Source organism: Macadamia integrifolia, chromosome 9 (assembly GCF_013358625.1).
Source record: "Macadamia integrifolia cultivar HAES 741 chromosome 9, SCU_Mint_v3, whole genome shotgun sequence".
Lineage (NCBI taxonomy): Eukaryota > Viridiplantae > Streptophyta > Magnoliopsida > Proteales > Proteaceae > Macadamia > Macadamia integrifolia.
The window spans coordinates 45,314-55,083 of NC_056565.1; the positions used below are offsets into that span (position 1 = coordinate 45,314).

The window sequence follows — 9,770 nt, forward strand, 5'->3', positions numbered from 1 at the left end:
ATTCATACCAATGTAAGATATTCATCAAGAAAACAAATCAATAAAATGAATAAACTAAGTTCATCTTTATCAATCATCAATCATCAATCATCAATCATCATAACATATTAACATATAATATAAATACATAATTATGAAACAAAATTATAAATATAAAGAAAAGAAGACAAAAAATACAAGTATTTACTATACTTACCTTTATGATGCCAAAATGAGTGCCTAAGCCCTAAGGTCATCCACTATATTTCTACTCCTATCAAAGAAGAATGAAGCTCACCGCTGTCGAAGCAAGCTCACCGCTGCCAGAGCAAAATGGTCGCCTGGATCAGTGGTTCTTCCTTGTTCCTTGATTCCTTCTCAAAGCATTTCTTAAAACCCTTGACAAAATCCAAACCCTGTTTGTGAATCGGGTTTTTGTTTTGGTCATTTTTGGTGGAGTAAAGCTGATTCCATGCATCTCAAGTGTTAACAAAACCATACACCTACCAATAAAAAATCTATATTTGGAATCTTTATCAAGTAATTTTAAAATGTGTTTAAAAAAAAAAATCCATAAGGCACCACTTCACATAAGGCGGAGCACTGCCTTACCATCTCTAGACCGCATCAATGCCAACGCCTTACCAGCGCCTTAAAAACTATGTTTCCAACTAATTGAGAAAGATGAATATCAAGTTAAGTTGCCATTATAGAAACTCTGTGAATGTAATACTAAGAAAGAGCTCTGGCAACATCATTTCCTGTTTTGCCAGATAATTTTTTTTATCAACCACAATTAGAATAAAGTCTTTGAAATGGAACACCAGAACCAGCTCTTGTAATATTAGTTCCATGGTTTAATTTTGAAAATACAGTAGTAAGGACATTCCAGCAATTCCTCCTCATTCTCTCTAGAGAGATTCACTTTGAAATGGAACACCAGAACCAGCTCTTGTAATATTAATTCCATGGTTTTATTTTGAAAATACAGTAGTAAGGACATTCCAGCAATTCCTCCTCCTTCTCTCTAGAGAGATTCACTTTGAAATGGAACACCAGAACCAGCTTTTGTACTATTAATTCCATGGTTCTATTTTGCAAATACAGTAGTAAGGACAATCCAGCAATTCCTCCTCGTTCTCTCTAGAGAGATTCATAGTCTAGATTCCGTCCTATTTCATATGTTTCTGCTTGATTGCACTCAAAACAATTTTGGGCTGCAATCCATGAGAATTCATATCATCATGTAAAATCTTATGGAACATTCAAGGAAAAATAAAGCTTTCTCTGTCTTTTCCTTTTCACTCTTTTAAGTTCCTCTTTCTTTTCTTTTCTTTTTCTTGTCTTCCTTCCCCATTCCTAAAAACAAGCATTGCCAACAATAAGCCACTATCACGACATACATTGCAGCTTCCAATGACACCAACATTGTTGATTAGGCTTTTATGTTAGAACCCGTTTCATTTCCAAAATTAATTTGTCTATTTTAATATTCTTTGTGATGAACTATTTTGGTGTTAATATGGAACAATATCTATCTTTACGTAATTTTCATACCAGAGCTGAAGCCACGATATACACAACAAATTTTAGTCTAATAGCTATATTTGCAAACCTGAATCTTGATCAATTCCCAGTAGTTCCAGGTAATTCAGACTAAAACCCGATATTGGCCACAAAACTGCAAAAAAGAAAATTGCATCTTCCAATTAATACAAGAAATAAGAAAAAATTGAAGCTACCAATTAGTACAAAAATATAAATTAACACCACAAATGGTGAAAAGAAAAATAAGATACTCAGCTAAATACTTCATAATTATCGAAATTCTACGTGTCATAAAAATTGTAAAGCAATTAACGATATTAAAACCTTGAAGAAGAAACGGAAGAGTGAGAGGGAACAAGATTGATTTCACATAAAATATACTCCGAGACACGAAATTCGAGGCTGTAAGGATATGAGGACCCATATAACTGTGTCATATTGCAAGTGGCTTCCTGCAAGTTCCTCAAAGGAGGCTTCGTACAGTATCCTACCAGAAATTTCTCCTTCCTCCTCATCAACCTTAGCTACAGGATCTTCCAATAACAGATGATTTGATGAACTATGTTCCCGTGTCAACATTACTGTAAGGTCGAAATAACTTAATACCAAAATACAGAGATAAAATTTAACTTGATCACTGACACAATGAGTGAGCATACATAATCTCTGTAAAGTTACTGTTGTAAGGGTTTGATATTAACATATGACAGAAAGGAAGTTTGCAATGTGAAATTGAAATGGGGGTTCCTTTTCCTTTTTGATGATAGAAAACAGTAAAAGAGACTTTCATCATTATTAGGCTGATCGTTAATGGGAAAAAGAAACGCAGGAAACCATCTTAACCTCTGCAACTAAACAGCAAGTAAGTAAAATTGAGACATTCTAATATATCAAACACTTGTGATTTTCTTAAATTGGACACAGTAGAGGTTCATAAAGAATCAGAAACAGAACCCTTTATTTTTTAGGTGCTTCAGAATTTGAAGAATACCAGAGAAATTATTCTGATAAGGAACTGACCATGGAAACGTCCAGAACTCTTTCCATCACTTCTTCCCTGTCGGGGTGATCAGTTACAACTCTAACAGAAATCCATAAAAGAAAAAACTAGGGTATTTTGAGATGAGATTAAGGATCAACCTTGGTGAAGCTCTTAACGACGTCCAGAACTCTTTCCATCACTTCTTCCCTGTCGGGATGATCAGTTACAACTCTAACAGAAATCCATAAAAGAAAAATGTAGGGTATTGTGAAATGAGATTAAGGAGAAGAAACAGACCAAGAAGTAGGTGAACGTGAGAGGACCGCAGTGCGAGAGAAAAGGAGAGAGTAGGAGAAGGAAAGTCGAGAGAGAAAGAGTATAGTAGTGAGCATATTGAAGCGAGAAGGAGAGAAAGAAAAGGGAGGGAAAGAGTAGAAGGAAAGCTGTGAGAGAGAGAGATCGTATTCAAAGTAAATATTGGAAATTTTAAGATTTTTATTAGTAAAGAAACTTAAAAAAGATTACGAAATCAATTGATGTGCGAGAATTTAAAAAGATATAGATTTAACTTTTTTGGAAACTTAATTTTCAATGAAAACTTAAATATTAAACATTAAAAAATATATATATATAAAGGATACCAAGTTACCAACAATATCAATAAAATAAAAAGGATTGACAAAAAAGATAATGAAAAAGATAAGACATTTAAATAAGTTAGAAGGTTAAACTAGACAAGGGAAAGATTAGCCATGAAGCATGAGTACTTGCACTTATATAATAGTATGATAGTATGATATAATATATATATATATATATATATAACTGAGTTGACATAAGGCTTAGTTTAGTTGAGAAAATCTTGTCATTGTTGTCACATTTGGACAATCACATGAGCTCAAGTGTCAATATATTGCCACAAGCAAGGAAACCATGCCAGATAATTGGACTAGACATATTGTATATGTATCTTTCACAAGGGAAAAAAAATATATATATATATATATATAACTGAGTTGACATAAGGCTTAGTTTAGTTGAGAAAATCTTGTCGTTGTTGTCACATTTGGACAATCACATGAGCTCAAGTGTCAATATATTGCCACAAGAAAGGAAACCACGTATGATAATTGGACTAGACATATTGTATGTGTATCTTTCACAAGGGAAAAACTGAACATGAAGATGCTTCATTAAGTGCCACATTCAAAACCAACCATGTGGTAGAGGACTCCATACCGTCTCATTGTAAGATTTCACCACCAAATGAGCAGAGGAAGCTCCTCAAAAGTATCACGATGGCATTTTAGATTTTCATGTTCATTTCCTTCTTTGTGGTAATTTCATGATTTTATAAAACTTCGGTTGAAATTTCTAGCAACTTTCTTTAACACATTTTTGGCTGAAATTTTACAAGGGAGATAGTTATGGGGTCTTTCCATCATATGGATTCACCCATGTACTGCCATGTGGCAGGTATTAAAAGTGGCATACTTCAACAGGCATAGTGAATGTAGAAGGACCCTTTCTTAAAAGATATCAAGGTCTGTTCCACGTAAATCTGAGGAAATGTCTGTAGAAGTACTTGAGGAAAAACTGGAACTGAGTTCACCACAAGATACCATTACTATGGTTCTGTTGGTGAGCTTACTGACCATTCACGCAAAAGGACAGCCCAATAAGGCTGATGCGTGACTGGCTAATTGGCCACCGCTAAACACAATGAAAACTTACATGTACCTCTACAACAGAAACAATCAAATAAGGAAGAAAAAGTAACAACTCAAAAATTATATTTGTATGCAACATGAGATTGATCATAACCTGTAGATAAAGAAAATCACAGAGGGCATTTCCTATTTACGATAGCTTGAGCATCTTGAAGTGATAAAAATAATGGTGGCAACAAAGGAAAAATCAGAAACATTCATCAGCTAACATTCTGATTTGATTCAATCAGGTTTTAATATCAGAGAATTCCCATTCATTGCACCAAATTTCCAGTTCCTGCTATAATTTAGTATCAATTAAGTACAGAAAAACTAACCAGTGGAGCCACGATAGAATCGAAACCACCAAACATTGAAAGCTAAAACATAAGGCATGTTCTCATCATCAAAGTCGATAATGACTCCACGGTACCGTGAGTCGCTTTAATCTCCAACCCTCTGTCCAAGCGGCATCTTCTTTTACCGGAGAGGACTCAAGGAGAGACCTTGATGAATTTTTCTTTAAATTATATATCAATTAGGAAAGAGAATCAAAACAAAACTTCTTCAGAACAACACAATAATCGAAACCCTTTTTCGCTTCAGTCGGAGACAGAATGAGATCTGGTCGAAACCAGTTACTGGTGTGACTCTGGGGTTCTGGTAGGGTTTTCTGGTAACATTTTATTTTTTGGGGGACGGACGACTTTTCAGTCCAAGCGCCCAGACATAGTCGGTGCGAAATGCCTGATCGATGCTTAAGCGTGAGTTCTCATTGGTTGGACACTGATACGTAGCGTTCTCTTAACCTAATTATAATGGGTGATTTTCTTTTTCGGTAGAAATGGTGATAAGCGTTATTATACATATCGGTATTGCTAGAAAACGATATTTTTACAATACCGATACAAATTGATAGTATCATATCTATTAGCGAAATTTTAGGGCAAAGTTATCCAATCAATCGGTCAGTATTGACAGCAGTAAATGGATCTGATTTAAATAGGTCTTTCCTCATTGAATTTTGTACGTGATTATATGAATGAGATTTCAAATTAATCATAGTATTTTATGATTTTTTTTTTTTTTTTAGTTGAAGGTATTTTATGATGGAAGCATTAATGACCCACTTTTGTACCTTTCACTTTTTGAGTTTTTCTAATAAAATTTTAGGGGTTGTCTCGATTCCAAAAATTGGCTGGGTCATTTCACTTTTAGGGGTTGTCTCCCACCCAATCCCACCCTTACGGTTAAAAAGATACAATTTTCCTATTTTAGAGGAGAACTTGCTTTTAATTCACTTTCTTATTTTTAAGGGATCTACTAAAAGGATATTCCTGGTATTAGTTCTTTCTCACGCTATCATCTCTCTCTAATATTTAGAACTAATATTTGTTTCTTTATTAAGTTAAAAAAAAAAAAATTACTAAACTCTCACGTCTGTCTCCTTATTCTCCACTCTCTTTCATTCTAATATTAGCTTTTTTATTTAGTAATTATTAGTTTTTATAGTAGATTCTCATTCTCCACTCTCTCAAACTCTCTATATTTTTTTTAAATTCACTCACCTCAATTGATTTCCTAATCAGTTTCTTTACAAACAAAAAAAACATAAAATTTCCAATTTTTAGTTTGAATACTCTCTCTCTCTCTCTCTCTCTCTCTCTCTCTCTCTCTCTCTCTCTCGACTTTCTTTCTCTTACTATCTCCTTCTCTCTCGCGTTGCCTTAACCTTCTTCTTACATTCTTCTTGTTCTTGTTCTGTTTCTTCTCCTCAATCTCATCTCACAATGCCTAAGACCCAATAAAAAAAAATATTGGAGGAGTTCTTGGGATATCCAATCCATGAAGTCAAGTAATTTCCTTCAAGCTCTTTATATTTAATTTCGTTTGATGTTGAAACTCTACAAAGACAAGTAATGGAACTTAATTTTTTTTTCTTTTATTAATTTCAGTCAGAGTTGTAACTGATCATCTTGACAAGAAAGAAGTGATGGAAAGAGTTCTGTACGTCGTCGAGAGCTTCGGAAGGTTGATCCTTCCAAGGTCATTTACTTATCAGAATAATTTCTTTGGTATCATTACTATTGTTGGTTGTTAGCCTGTGTAGGCATATATTGCTCTTTGATTGGAACCTCCAGAGTTTGATACCTTTGAGATTCTAGGAAATAAATCTCTTTTACATCTCTTTCACATCAAGGTAACCAACTCGACGATGTACCTAGATTCATTGTTCAGTAATTTCTGTTGGTACTATAGGTTATTGTTTGAATTTGATTTCTGTCAATGCTTCTTTTCCAGTTTATTTTATTTTATTAAAATTCTCTACGTGTCTCTCACAGAGTTGTAGGCCATAGCGGGTGAGAGGACAGTTCATTACTCTCTTCAAAAAACTCTTTAACAAATTGTTTTCGATGATAGACCCTACTTTTGGCACATGCTGTGAAAGCCTGCAATTGTGCAACGGAAAGCCCTGTGATCAAAGCTTATTGAATAAAAGTGAATGAACGATCAGTAGCTCTGGCTAGGTTTTCCTCTATAAACTTAGCCTTAATGGTTTCCATGTGAAGCTGAGAATGTGAATTGGTAAAATATTGAATGACCTTACCTAACTCTCTCTGTCTCTCTCTCTCTCTCTCTCTCTCTCTCCAACACACAAAGGTAAAAGGAGATGCAACAATCATCTGTGAAAAAGTTTCCAATAATCAAATCTTCATTCATACTATGCAGGTATCACTTTGGAAGGACATGAGTTCATGCAACAAACTCAATGAATGAATACAATGCTCCATTGGATTCAGCAATAGGACCTTGCAAGGATATTGAATTGTGGAAGAGGAATGGGTATCCTTCACCCCAATTGCTAAAACTAATGAGGTTGGTTGAAAGTCTTCTTGCAACAGCAGTTTTCTGTCATATGTGCACATTTATATTACCTTTTTAAATTTCAATGAAAGTCTTTGATTGAAGAACTTCTTCTTTTTCGTCTTTCCTCCTCTTTCAAACAAATCATACAAAATCACCTACCAGAAAAAACTAACATATGTCTCTCAACAAATAAAGACAACTTTTAGTACTCGATCTGCTACCAAAAAGTTGAAATGAACCAGAATTTGTTTTCAATATGCAATTGAGTCGTTTGGATCCATTCCTCTTGTTGGATGGGTTTGTTGGTAGGTTTTTTCTTCTTCTCTGATTTCTGTAATATATCAATTTTCAGTCTAAATGTTATTGATTATGTGAATTGTTACAAGTTAATATCATGTAACAATTGTTATGTGGACAAGAATCTCTTAGTTACACAAGCAAAGGTGAGAAAATCAGGCTGGCTTCCATTGGATGTTGACGAGTATGAGGCTAACATTCCATTTTAAGAGGTGGTCCATAGGATGATATGAAATGGGTTAGATTAAATTATTTAACCACTTCCCAACAACAAAAATAGAGTTCAGCCTCATCCCAACTAAATGGGCAATTTTGACCAATCTGCTAGAATAGCTACATAGTCTTTTCTAGAGTTTTCTAATGCCATGAGGATGAACTAAATTTATAGGTTTGCTATATATATATATATATATTAACTTTCATTCCAACATCTTCATAATTATAACTTTTCATTATTTTCAATTACATTTTCTCAAACATAATGGCTTGTAACCATACGGTAAATGTTGCTTCATAAAAAAACATAGATACTAGATGTGCTGCTTTTTTAAGGAGCCTATATACGGTAATACGGTAACTTTTCTAACTTGTGCTGCTTTTCAGTTTTACTGTTTTGTGAAATTTTTTTCAGATGTTGACTTCCATGTTTTGCAGATCTGGTCAATGTGTTTGAAGTGTTCCTTCCACAACTTTATTATACCCCAACCCATCAGAGCCATTGAATGGAGAGGTTGATGCTCTGATGATGCGTGATCGACCTACTTATGAGCAAAGAATAAAAGGTACTAAATCCTTCTCAAAGTTCATTCTTCTGCTCATGTGTACTGCCAACTTTATGTAAATTGGTTGAGACATTAACTACTAGCATCTCTACAAATTTGTCTCACCAATCCTTTGTACTCATCTTAAATACATTTTATTTATAAATATTGGTTGTGATATGATCTTGGTGGACATGAATGTCTGTATTAATTGTACAATATTTCACCAAGAATACCAAAATCTGAATAAATTCAAGTTCTATTAGATTGTTTCAATTCTTTTTTTTTTTTTTTTTTTTGGTATAAATTTAATTAATATCATTACGATGGTCTGTTCTGCATAAGACCAAGGTCATGGACTGTCTTGAAGATGGGATGCTGGGACTATAATCCTATTATGTCACTCTCTGTTGCTTATGGATTGTAAAACAAGTCCATAGATAGTTATCTGCTTCTGGATTGTTAACAAGTCCATAGATAGTTATCCATTAATTCTTCCCCTATTTTTATGTATTTATCTCCTGCAATTAACTGTATAACCGCATACCATTGGCTGGGTCATCTCACTTTTATATGCTACAGATATTTAATTAACTTGACTTTTTTTCATTGAGATCATATATGAGAAACCAGATCCGCTCTAGGTATAGATGTTGTGGAACATGCATAATTTAGCAGCCATTCACTGTTCTGTGGATGGATCAATCTTTGTAAATATTTTACATTATATTATTTTTCTATCAGTTTTCCAACAATAACATCTAAGAGTTCCTCTTATAATTATTGGCATGAATTTTGAGAGAGGGGAGATCGTGGCTATAGTTTTTGATAAAATTTACAGTTGGAAGTTTGGTGATCAACATTCACTGGATATTGATTATTTGCCTTGTATTCATGATTTTACTATTAAAACAGTGGTTGGTCTCCACTTCTCCCTATTCTCAATAGCACAAAAAAGGGGGGGAAAAAAAATCTATTCTCTTGGTTTTCTCCTTATGATCAATCTCCTCTCTTTACACTCCTAGGTTCTATTAGGAACTTGGAAGCTTCAAATCTTCAATGTAGGATATAATGGGTAAGCTTCAGTGTGAATTCTTCCATCCATGATTGTTATTGTATTTCTTGAATCTGTCGACTGATATAGCTTCCTTGAACTGTTTGTGTCAAGATTTCAATGAACAACTTTTTTTTTTCTTTTTTTTTTTTTTTGGGGGGGGGGGGGATTGAGAGGGAGGATAATGTCAAAATCTGATTATCATATTCTCTCTCTCTCTCTCTCTCTCTCTCTCTCTCTCTCTCTCTCTCTCTCTCTCTCTCTCTCTCTCTCTCTCTATTTGCCCTTTGTTGATCTATAAAATGTTTGGGATTTAATGCAATCATCATTGCATTGTTCAATACAATACTTTGGCTTTTAGTGGTTAGTGGATTATTATGCCTAGTCAATATGGATTCCCTTCAAGCAATGTATTATCAATAGTGATTTATGTTAGAAAGAAAACATATTTGGAGGATTCCTTCTCTCATTGCCTCTCTGCAATAATAATAAATAAAATATAAGGAAATATTGTATTAACGAATAAGAGAAATAAGAATTCCCATCTTAGACGCTTGACTTGAGAGCAAGGA

The 9,770-nt window shown here is 34.0% G+C and overlaps 2 long non-coding RNA genes across 6 annotated transcripts; one reads left to right on the top strand and one right to left on the bottom strand.

Moving 5' to 3' along the window:
• Nucleotides 1-335: 335 nt before the first annotated feature.
• On the bottom strand, nt 336-4,981 carry LOC122088795. 5 transcript variants are annotated; one of them, XR_006143153.1, is made up of 5 exons: nt 4,557-4,969; nt 2,668-2,716; nt 2,519-2,584; nt 1,595-1,660; nt 352-395 (listed from the first exon to the last, which is right to left on the bottom strand). It is a non-coding gene; the product is annotated as an uncharacterized LOC122088795 (long non-coding RNA). The 5 variants fall into 5 exon arrangements; XR_006143151.1 differs by lacking the exon at nt 352-395 and having other exon boundaries at nt 1,300-1,660; nt 4,557-4,966; XR_006143152.1 differs by lacking the exons at nt 2,519-2,584; nt 2,668-2,716 and having other exon boundaries at nt 336-395; nt 4,557-4,963.
• Nucleotides 4,982-6,668: 1,687 nt separating this feature from the next.
• Nucleotides 6,669-8,328, top strand: LOC122088806. The gene is made up of 3 exons (XR_006143155.1): nt 6,669-6,804; nt 6,949-7,095; nt 8,038-8,328. It is a non-coding gene; the product is annotated as an uncharacterized LOC122088806 (long non-coding RNA).
• The last annotated feature ends 1,442 nt before the right edge of the window (nt 8,329-9,770 follow it).